This window comes from Chinchilla lanigera, unplaced genomic scaffold, assembly GCF_000276665.1.
Source record: "Chinchilla lanigera isolate Chin_1 unplaced genomic scaffold, ChiLan1.0 scaffold00093, whole genome shotgun sequence".
NCBI classification, from domain to species: Eukaryota; Metazoa; Chordata; class Mammalia; order Rodentia; family Chinchillidae; genus Chinchilla; species Chinchilla lanigera.
In genome coordinates, this window is record NW_004955494.1 from 6,132,196 (window position 1) to 6,144,751 (window position 12,556).

Here is a 12,556-nt window from a genome sequence, read left to right on the forward strand (position 1 = left end):
GCTACATCCCCCAATTTTTTATTTTTTTTTATTTTATTTTGAGAGGTGCTCTCGCCAAGCAATAAATTTCCTAGGGTAAGCTCAAACTGGTGATCTTCCTGGATCAATCTCAAGTCTGCACCACCATGGCTGGCTTTGTTCCCTTTATTTATAAAACTTTTATGAAATATCTATTCAACTAGTTTACCCATTTTTAAAATCTGGTTGTTTCTGTTTTGTTTTTGTTTTATTCTTTACTTTTAATCAGTAAGTTACCATATATGTTTTTGATATTGACCTCAAAAGTACATGAAGAAAGGTTTTAAGGCAAGAGACTTATGCTCTGTCTTGAGTGTGATGGTGGCTACACTACTGTAAACAATTACCACAATTATCAAACTAGGCGCTGAAAATAGGTATGTGTTGGTTTACACAAATTATACTTTGAAGAACCATCCTCATCAAAATAAAACAGAAATTAAAAAAAGGGAACTGATATATGAAAAGAGAACAGCTGAAAATGAACAATCTTCAAATTGGTGAAAAGAAAAAAGGAATATGACATTGCTTCTTATTACTTACAATGTACATCAAATTCTTCTTCATGCTGCATATATATTAACCCAATTAACCTTTACAAGTATCTCATGAGATAGACATATTAAATCTCTTTTTAACAGATGCTAAAGCAGAAACTGAGAGATGAAGTCATTTCCCTCCAAACCATATATTAGGAGCCATTTCTCTATCAGTGTATTTATTTCCCACTTTGTAGAAGATACCTTTGCTACATATACCATTTACCTAGTCAGTTATTTTTCTTCAACATTTTGATAAAATTCTTATACTAATATCTCCTGGGTAGATGGAAAAATGCACAAATATTTCTAGCAAGTGCTTAGGGATTTTGTCTACCTACAACCTTTTAAAAATTAATTTATTTGGAGGATTTTTACAATGATACCAGTATAGAGCCTTCAGACCTCAATACTTGTGGGAATAGCTATTGTGTATGAATGATCAGGAAAGATTTTTATTCATGCTTTTGTATTCTTGCGTCTTATTTCTTCTAAACATCAATTTTTATCTGCATAGAGATATGCAATACACATGGGTATATTTCTTCATTAACATACAACATATCTGGGCTAAAATTTTATTTACAATTTCCTACTAGAATTCTGTTACATACAAGGAGAAAATTTTTTATATCCCCTGTTCATTAGAACCAAAAGATCCTTATTCAGGAATTAGCAACAACACTTTTCATGCACCCAAGTTTTAGCACTCTTACCCTCCTGTACTATATTTGATTCTTGGCCTCTGAAGAGTTACTTTCTTTCTTGTCAGGCAAGTGATGAATGTATATGTAAATTTATAGCATTTATTTAGTCATTTCTGGCATTTAATGACAAGAATGTTTTCGAGTTGTCAGTCATGTTACTAGAATTTGAACTCTCCCTTTTGTATATATTATAAATACTTTACAATAGCTAGTAATTAACATTTCATACTTAAATTATGTATAAAGGTTTTATGTGGTTTGTTGCCCAAAGATTTATGTTAAAGTCCTGGGATATTAAAACAAATGCAATTACATTTTAATATGAGAAAATGTACTTAATATAATATTAATTATATAGCAGGACACCACATTTTCCAAAATGTTTCAAATTTTAGTTATACCAGCATAATTCATTATAGCTAAATCTTTGAAGCAGCGTATATGTCTGTGAACAGATGAATGGATAAAGAAAATGTGATATTTATATAAAATGGAGCACTACTTTGCCATAAAAATGATAAATTTGAGTCATCTGTAAAAAAAAAGAGTGTATTTTGAAACCATAATTCTGAGTGAAATGAATCAGAGACATAATCTTAAATATTCCATGGTTTCTCTAGGATGAGAAACCCAAATTTAAATATAGAAAAAATTACATAGAGATGATAGGAAGCAGGGAGGTAGATCTTTCTCAAATGGGAAAGGGATCAAGAGATGGAGAGAAGAGAGGCAGGAGAAAGAAAGGGGTGAGAAAAGGAATTAAGATGTATCATGTCCATGCACAACTCCACACCAAGAACACACACATTATGTACTGCACACATGGCATAATGCAAATTAATGTGTGTGTGTGTACATCTTCATGAATGTGGAGAATAAAAGAAAATAAAAAGAAAACTTGTGTGAATGTGAATTAAAATATACTTACCATTTCATGATGACAGTAGGAACAATTTTTAACCTTTAGAAACTTCTATACTTTCAAAAATTTGCATGACAAGGGTATATTAACACAGAAAATGTCTTTAACCATTGTACCAGAGCCTGTTGCCTTTGATTATTTTCAGGGCATTTCAGAGGAACTCTGCTTAGCAAAATAATTGCCCACACCTCAGTTTGCAACATAGCAGAAAAAGTAAAAAAATGGAGATAGACAAATTATAGGTAAAAACACTCAGCTTAGGTAAAAACACTTATAAGTAAAAACACTTAATCTCATTGTAGTAGTGAAACAGCCAATGGCCACACATGTATATGAGAGTAAGTAGCTATGGAGGCAAAGTGAAGACTACAGGGTAAATAGCATACACCAGGATATGAGTGATGCATAAAGTGTAGACTAGGAGGTATGGAACAGAAGATGCCAACAACTGAGAGCCATACAGTACTGGCAAATAACGATTTTCATAACCCATATGTAATATGAAGGTTAATGTTATTCAGAAGGGCCTTGGTACGATCACTATTTGAAGTGAGGAACTAGGAACTGTAAGAAAAAGTAGCACTTGAAGTATGTAGACTTCAGGAAAACCTCCTAGATTGTTACAGTTTCTATCTCCATGTCCCCCCAAATCCTCATGTGCTTATAAGTGGGGCTTTTTGGAGGTAGCTGGACCTAGGGTGTGTGGTGCTGGGATTAAGAATGTGATGCTGGGATGAAGGGTGTGTGACTGCTAAATTAGTCCATTGATTGGTTCATTATAGTTCTCAGTATGGATAACAGGAAGGCCCATGCAGGTTGTGAGTCCCCCACACCTTAAAGGTGGGTAGCCTGGAAGGGACAATAGGGAGAGGCTTCTGCTTCACTGCTTGCTGGCATCTGCCAACCATGAGCTGTTTCTCCCCTGTGTTGCCCCTCTGTCAAGCCACCCTGCATTTTAACCCATGATGACTATGGACTGAACCCATACAAACTGTGAGCCAAAATAAACCTTCCCTTGTTTAACTTTGGTTATTGGGTATTTTGTCTCAGTGATGAGAAAAGTGACTAACACATAAATATAACTTCCTTGCTGTCCAAGTGGAAGTGGTTCAATCATTTTAGCTGTGTGTCTGATTTTGTGCCAATGAGTTAGCACAATGTGTATTATTTTTGTACTCTCAAGACAGTAAGCTTTATTAAAGACTGTAATTTTTCGTGATCTGCTCCTCTTATTTTTCTCCCTTTGGTATTGGCTCCTAAATGTCATGAACAATACAGGCACTGGTAGTTGCAATAAAAATATTTTATGTTTAAATAACTGGAAGTTGACATTTTCCATGTAGGTCATATTTGCCAAGGGTTGAGTTGATGATCTGGTCACAGTTCAAAATACTTGTAACATGAGGTTTTCTCATTTCCTAGGAGCTATTTTAGATTACAGTTATAACACTGATAACTGCTACAAAATTTTGAATGCCTAACGCAATATATTCACTATTTCTTTCCCACCAAGGAAATTATTGCAAGCCAATTTAATGTAAATTTCAATCATAAATACTAAACATGTTGACCCTTAAGTAGAGGACATGACCTCTTTCCATTCTATTGAGAAAACACAGTGGGGAAATTTATTTAATGGCGAGCAAAAAAAAAAATTAGCTAGAAACAATCATATTGGTTAGAAAGTTGGTGAAAACATAATAGATACTGAAAAAACTGCAGACGTACGGTTTATTTTTCTCACTAATGCCTGTTACAGTACTCTGTAGCATTTCGGAGCTCTGTAATCATTTAACTGAAAAATAACCGCTTACTTACTCTGGAGTTTTATTATATTTGAAAGGTCAACATATGCAGCCTTTCTAATAAAATTATGAGTTCATTATTCTGTGGCCTTATAAATTATCAATCCTCTTAAATCCATTTCCAATGCACCGTAGATAAAATACACTTATTAAAATATGCCCAGATATTTTCTGTATTGTCACTGTATTGCTGCAATAAATTCCCATGGTGAAACTGATCTTGGCTTTATTTGGCACTTTCAAATATAATAAACTACAGGGAAATACCTCTATGTCTGCTGTTTTCAAAGAGCTCTAGTTAAAGCCTCAGTAGCCTGTCTTCAAGGACCAAGAAGTATAAATTCTATCATTTCACAGCTGTCCATACACAGTGATAGAAAGGGTTAATAGTTTGGGGCTAAAATCACGACTGTAAGATTAGAACAGAAAGAGGAAATAAGTAAATAAGAACAACATAAGTCAATGTGAGTACTTACAAAATTTACACAGAAGCAGACATAGGGAAAAACATGAAATGTGGGCTACTACAGTCATAAGGGTATTGATAATGCTTATATACATAAGTAGACAGAAGCCCTTCATTACCAAATACTGAAAGAAACACTTTTGAAAGATACAATATGAAATTTCTCTTCCTTTTAAATAGTATCCTCTATGACTTTCTTTTCAAAAGTATTTCTGGAAAGAAACCACCGAAGCTTTAAAAATGTATGTAAGAAACTTGCATATATCTGACAGTGATGAGATAACTGGCTCTAAGCTAGTTTGTTCTCTATAGCACCACCTAATAAAACCAAGGAACTTTCACCATGGAAATTCATGTTACCTTAATGACTACATTTACTACAACCTTACCGACTAATTACTACATTTACTACAACCTTAATGGCTACATTTTTATAACTGACTTTATCAGACATAAGAAGCAACTTTTTGTAGATATTGCAAAACATGTAGAAAAAGTTTATGATTTAAGAAAGGCAGAATGCCCCAGGTAAGCCCCACAATTGTTCTGGCTTTTGGATCTCCATGAAACTCCCCAAAGAAAGAAAAGAGAAGAAAAAAATAACACTGAAAATAACAAGCCAAACCAAGTCAGAATTCAGACAGAGGTGGTGATAGTTTGTGTTAGCAACACAGAGGAGAAATACAGTCCTTCCTGGGCTTTGGTAGAATGCTTAGATTATTGCTCTCAAGTAAACTAAATTAGCATTAGAATAAAGGCTGTTCAGGATCCACAATAGAAAATTATAAAAGCAAGATGTGGAAAGATACCCCTGGTTATCTAAATAATCTAACTGTGTGTAAGACCAGATTTCAATAACTGTTTAAATTATTCATTATCCAGTAACATAAAACTCATAATATAAAACCTAAAGAAAGTAGAAAAATGTAATATAAAATCCAAGACATGCAAATAAATTAGAAAAGTTAAATCACACCTAGGAAAATCAATCAAGAGTAATTGACTTATAATTAAAAAGACGAGGCGTTTATCACAGGGCAAACTAAAACTACCTTAAACAATGTGAAGGTAAACACGAATGAATTGAGAAGAGATTATATGCAATAGATTATATGTAATAGATTATATGCAATAGAATGTGAAATTATGGCATTAGAAGTAACCTAACTGAAGCAACAAAAAGAAAAAAATTAAAGATTTCAGATGACCTATGGCTTAATAACAAACAGCCTAACATGTTTGCATTTGGAGTGTGAAATAAAAAGCAGCGGGACTTTAAGATAGTTGAAAACACAACTGCCAAAATGTTCCAAATTTGATCAAAATTATAAACTCAGATATGAAAAATACTCAATAAACTCCAACAGAATAAAAACATAAAAAGCGAGAACAATCATAACCAAAAGTTTGAAAACCAATGACAATGAATAAAAATTTAAAAATAAAAACCTTGGGGCTGAGGATTTAGCTCAGCAGCACAGCGCCTGCCTGGCAAGCGTGAGGTCGTGAGTTCAATTCCCGGTACTGGAAAACAAACAAACAAAACAAAACAAAACAAAACAAAAAGAAAACAAGTAAAAATAAAAACCTTGAGAAAGAAAATACATGCAGATAAAAATCACAGCAGAGTTCTCATAAATAATGAACAGTAGAAGACAATAGAGAATTATGCTCAATGCGTTTAAAAGGAAATATTTACATTGTTAGACTGGAATTCTTTGCTCAAGGAAAATGTTTTCCCATTAAGGTGACATATGAATATGTTTCAGACAAACAAACCTATGAGAATTCCAAGCTAGGTCACTGACTGAAAACAAAAGTACTACAGGAGTTCTTTCAGGCAGAAAAAAAAATGACACTTGAAACTAATTCATATCTACAATAAATACAACAATAAATGAACTACCAAACTGATAAATATGAGGATTAATATTTTCAAATTGTCTGTTCAAGAGATAATTGAAATGTAAAGACAGATCAATGTAATGGCATTTATATTACACATAGAAATAAGTAGTGCAACAGCTGACAAAGAATGGGGAAGTGAATGTAACTGTAATACATAAAGCTTTTACTCCATATTGGCAGTGATATAGTATTTAAGTGTAAATCATGATCAGTAAAATATATATATATATATATATATATATATATATATATATATATATATATATACATATTACATGCTCTACAGCAGAGTTGGGAAAACTCCAACCCACAACTAAATTTGGCCTTTGCTGAGCAAAACTGTTCATGCCTATTTGTCTATACGCTGCATATAATTGTTCCTTTTCTACAAAGCCAAAGCTCACTAGTTGTGACAAAGACCATATGACTCATAAACCTGAAAATATCTATTTTGATCATAAAATGTTTGCTAAGTTCAGCACTAAGGCAATCACTGAGAAAGGCATTTACCTAACAAACAAATAATAAAGAAAACTGTAATAAAATTTTTTAAAACCCTCAGTAGCCAAGGTTTCTCTATGTAAGGAGAGGATAGGGAACAAAAAAACTGATTAAATAACAGAAAATAAGTAGCAGATAATATTTTGTATATAACCATATGATATCAAAGAGGAATGCTTTAACAACTCCCATACAAGTCAGAAATTGGAAGATTAAATGAAAATGCAGTAGGAAAAATGAAGACAGAAATAAAGCCATGTGACTATACAAAGATTTATGTACGAGTATCTATGGCAAGAAAACAAGTCTTCAAGTCCATTAAATAGTAAATATGTAAGGAGACTATAGTATAACTATATGGTGGAATATCACTTAGCAATGAGAAAGGAACAAAGATTTTATATATGCTAAAACCTGTTTAATATTAAGCTATATAAAAGAAGCTGACATAAAATATTGCACATTATAGGATTTAATTCACAGAAAATGCTAAGAGAGACAAAACTACAGTAACAGAAATGTGAATAGTGACTGTGTGGTAGAGGATTAGGGGAGGTTATTGCAGTAGGGGTAATACAAATAATCCACATGTTGATTGATGATCATTACACAAATGTTTGTCACAATTCATAATACTGCACATTTAAAGTTGGTGACATGTGAGGTAAGTTGTACAACACAGTATCAGAGTCACTATAGTATTTTAATAAATAGTAATAATAGTAAATACTGGTATATTTTACACATTGAATATAAAATAGTAGTTGATAAAGAATAACATTCAATAAATTATATCATCATGTTCCATTTCATGATTATAACTCAGTGACATTGATTTAAATATGTGGACAGGGTAGCCATGTTATTATTTATCAGCGTCAAAACTCCTCCCTGGTATTAGATTTAGGGTGATAGCTACCTTAGAGTAGTGACAGTGAGGAGATACTAGACTTCAAAGAAATAAAAATATTCCATCTCTTGACTTGAGGGCCAAGTATATGAGTGTTTACTGTGTGAGAATTCAAATATATACATTTCACCTAAATAAATTCTCAAACAATATAAAAAGGCAAAAAGAAAATAACACATTGGTCCTATATTTTCTTAATGGTCCTAAATTTTCTGCATATCTGTATCACCATCTTTAGCCTTTAAAAGGGGGGGTACATGAATGAGAATAGAACATATTTCCCATGTATATATTTACTGCAAACTGTTTAATGTCTCTTAAAGCTGGCTAAAGTAAGTTTATACAAGACAAAGCATAACAAAGAGTCCCAGTTATAGTTCCAGGACCCTGAGTGGTAATAGCAATATGGTTAGAACGTGAAGATATTCCAGATACACTTGTATTATATCACTGTAAGTGATAACAAGACACACATTAAATAGCATTACATCACGTGGTGCAAAAGCTTTTTCATACACCAATTGCAGTATTTCTGATTGAATCAAAAGACATGTTTGAAGTCCCTAACAAGCTAGCTAACATGTCTTTTCAGTGAAGAAATGCCAATTATCAGATCCTGCTCCTGGAATTAAATATGTTTATTTTGCTTTGTTTCCACAGAAACCTCTTATATATAATACAATCATTTTTCAACTGTAATTATCATTGTATAATTTTCTTTTGAAATAATTTTTAAGAAAAATAGTTGGGTACTTCAAAGGCAAATATGAATAAGGTTATAATAGAATTAGTTGCACGATATCTGTTACACACACTTGGTATGTGTTTGAGAGGAAAACATAAAAGGAAGACAATTCTTTCCTTTATGTTCAGTGAGACTTGTAATACTCAATAGTGCTTCCAGTTTGAGCAGGAAGGAGCACTCAAAAGTTCTGCTCAGTACCATACTGGTAATTGAAATTACAGATGAATAGATACACAGAAAAATAGATAAGGAGCTGGGGATTTAGCTCTGCGGCACAGCGCCTGCCCGGCAAGCACAAGGTCGTGAGTTCAATCCCTGGTACCAGAAAACAAAACAAAACAAACAAAACAAAATAAAACAAAACAAAAATAGATGAATCACAAGCCATGCCCCATGCTTTCATATAATCTTTCTTCACATGTTCTTGTCTAGGCTCTGTCATTGAATTTCTTGCTGGAACAAAAAAAAAATATTTTTTTTTCTCTAGGAAAAGGAGAAAAACTGTAAGTCAAAGTCTTTTCTTTCCTGAATACTGCAGGGATCTCAGAGTTGCTTGACCCTTAGAATTGAGACTAAAGCTTCCACTATCATAGGGGACTAGACAAATCTCAGGTCACACACGAGACAGAGAGGTATCTAATGTTCTCAACCACAACTCTCTGCCTCTGAGAATAAAGAAATCTGCTTTAATCAATAATGAAAGTAGACTTTACCTTGAAGATATCAGCTCTGCAACAATACAGTGTAAAAGGTGACTGTGTGTTTTGCTTGGTCATTTTCTGAATGTAGCAGGAGTTGGAGGATAAACGTTTAACTCTTTTGTTATTTATTTAAGTAATAAATCCAAAGGTGAGAACATTGACTCCCTGAAAACTTTCAATTGACCTCCTTGGCTCCTTAAGCTAAAGAAATAGAATGAACAATAGCCAGAATACTGAGTCATCCTGCAGAGGAAGCTTTCAAATACAGTATGTTTGCTTTATTTTCCATTTAGGAGCTGCATGGACTGAAGAAAAACAGATACATGAACATACAGAAAAAAGTTATAGAAAGCTGTCTCTTAGGTTTGTGATATTTTACTACTTATTTAGAGGGAGAAGACTCCAAACCATGAATGCATATATATGAATAACATCCTTACTAGGGCATTAACATCAGAAGATTAATGTGTCACGCTTTTCTTTTGCATTTCTATTTTCAAACATAATGGCTCACTTAAGCACCTTCTGTTTTTACTAGTGTTTTCAAAGTATGAAAATTATAGCTGGATCAGTCTCCCACAGCTATGCACATTTTATGAAATCCAAACGTATTTGAGAACTGTCACCATACTTTTATTGACTAAGGACTATAACCAAAGACTGCGCCCTGATTTGAAATTCTTGAAAAAGAAGTGCTTTGTATAGTTGTAAAATATGTTCAGTGCAAGATCACATTTAACAATCACAACTCTAGGGGCTGGGGATTTAGCTCAGAGGCAAAGCACCTGCCTGGCAAGTGCAAGGTCGTGAGTTTGGTTCCTGGTACCGGAGAAAAACCAAAACCAAAAAAAAAAAAAATCACAACTCTATGAGGTAGATATTATTTCATCTGTTATATGATAAATGAGAAATCTCAGATGCAGGGAGATAATTATTTTTCATCATTGTAATAAAGGCTAAAGCTTCTTGTAAAGCATGGATATGTTTACTTAGAAGACATTTGTGAAAGACACTGTTGGGTGATAGAGGAGAGAGAAAAGGAACACAGAGTGTCAGGATTAAAGGGATATAGTACAGAGAAGAAATGGAAAATCTTTTGTCAAAGTGCAGTATTGTAAACTAAAAAGTGGAGAGTATTATGGAACAAACTATGTTGGCAAAACATGAAATATAGGCAGCCTAATAAGGTTTGGCAATGTGTATTAGGAGGATACTAAAATGTAGATAATTAAAATTCTAAACATAAATGAAGGTTAGTTAGGTAAGGGACTCCCCAGGCCAGTCAAGATGGTAGCATCAGTGCATGGCAAGGAAGAGATTTCTACATGACGACGGAGCCACAGAATCCGGAAGTAGTGCCAGTCACCTGGAGCACAGGGTCCCCGAGTAGAGTGACAACAAACACGTAGCCAGATTTTGAGATGATGCTAAAGAAGTTGGATATTGGTGTGAAGACCAGGCGAAGTCATGAAAATGTTGTTGTAGAAATATTCATTATTAGCATTGTTTAAAAACAAAACGGCAACTTAAGCTACGCTTGCAAGAACAGTTTAGAGGAGGAGTAGCCCTGGTAGGCAGGCTGGTTAGTTCAGGGGACAGAGCATGTTGGGATCTCTGTTATAAGCTGAAGACACTTTGAGAAGAAAAAGGGCATAATGTTGTTAAAGACATCACAGAACCCAGAAGGACTTCAACTTTTTAGGTCTGACAAACTAAGTGGATGTGCAATGTATGAAATGTCCCTGGAGTTCTATTTCCAGTGGGTTGAATTTGAATGTTTAAATGGTGAAGTAGATGTAAATACATAAACCTAGAGGCCCAAAACACACACTGTAATTGATCTATTAGTGTCTACAAAAGCAAGGAAAGAGGATTCTATTTCAGGATTCTATTCATCAAGGAGAACATTGAAAATGGAAACAGAAGATAACTGAGAACAGACTTCTGGGGAATAATCATCCCCAAAGAAATCTGAAGAGTGGATTCTGTGAAAAGTAGAATAAAAAAAATAGACCATTTGGAGTACAATGAAATGTGTGGTCAGGGGGGAAGATTGCAGTAAAGTTATGTACAGTTGGTCCTTGAGGTCCTTGGACTCTGTATTCATGGATTCAGGCAACCTCAGCAGAATGCATTGAAACAGATGACATCTGTGCTGAACATGTACAGAGTTTTATTCTTATTGTTGTTCCCTAAACAATCAATATGGCAACTGTCACAGTTTAACAGGAATAGATGTCATAAGTAATCAAGGTATGAAGTAATGTGTATGGGAGGATGTGTGCCCATTATATGGAAATGCTATGCATTTTGAGGATCTGTTGCTTTTGGAATCCGCAGAGAATCCTGGAGTCCAGCCCTAGGGACACCAAGGGAAGACTCTGAGTTATCTTAGATATGAAAAATGATGAGTACTTCAAGGAGGTGGTTTGAATAGAAGTGGGGTATGAGCTTATTTTAGGTATGAACCACGAATGAAAAAGTCAGGCTATAAACAGAGAAAACAACTCCTCCTTACAACCTGTGTGGGAAGAAGTGAATAAAGTTGGGCAGCACACAAAAGAGACCCAGTGCTACACCCTGGACCCATGCACTTTAACAAATCTCTGTGTTCCACTTTCCCTTTTTTTTTTAATAAGCTATGAAAGCTGTGTTCTTCTGAGCAGATTATTTGGTTAAAAGTTGCTGGTAATGAGGTAAAAGTTCTCCCTGTTTTTCTTGAGCTCTACTTGATTACCTTATCAATGTGTACTTTTTCACTGAATAGCAAAAATGAGAAGCCATGGGCTGCTCATAAACCTCGTTATCATCCTATGTAAACTATAGGTCACAGATCAGTGGTACTATTTGGATGAAAGGATACGGCTTTTAAAAGTGTGCAAGTCTTCAGAGACTGTATACACAAAGATAAAATCTACATTAAATTCCTAGGTTTCTAACCAAGATGTGGCTAAATTGAAACTCTATACATTCTCCCTCTCTGAGTTCAGGCATCACTTCTTCCTGAAGCCTTTTTTTGGTAAAGCCAATGGTGGAAGCCATATCTCTTCCTCTTTCTCATGGTACCCAAGACATATCCATAGAAGAGGCTCAGCCATTCCTTATGGACAAACCAGAAAATTCCCCTCTAGGCTGCTGAATTATGGTTTCTTTGAAGGCACGTGCTTTCAATTGTTGATGCTTCTTTTCTTATACAATTAATTTCCTGGAAATGATTGCTGAAAGCCTGTCATGATTACAAGCCACTACCATATAGCAAAGAATGTGTTAGAAAAGAAATATATAAAATTCTATAAGAAGTCATAGTAGAGAGTATGAGGTAACAATTGAGCTG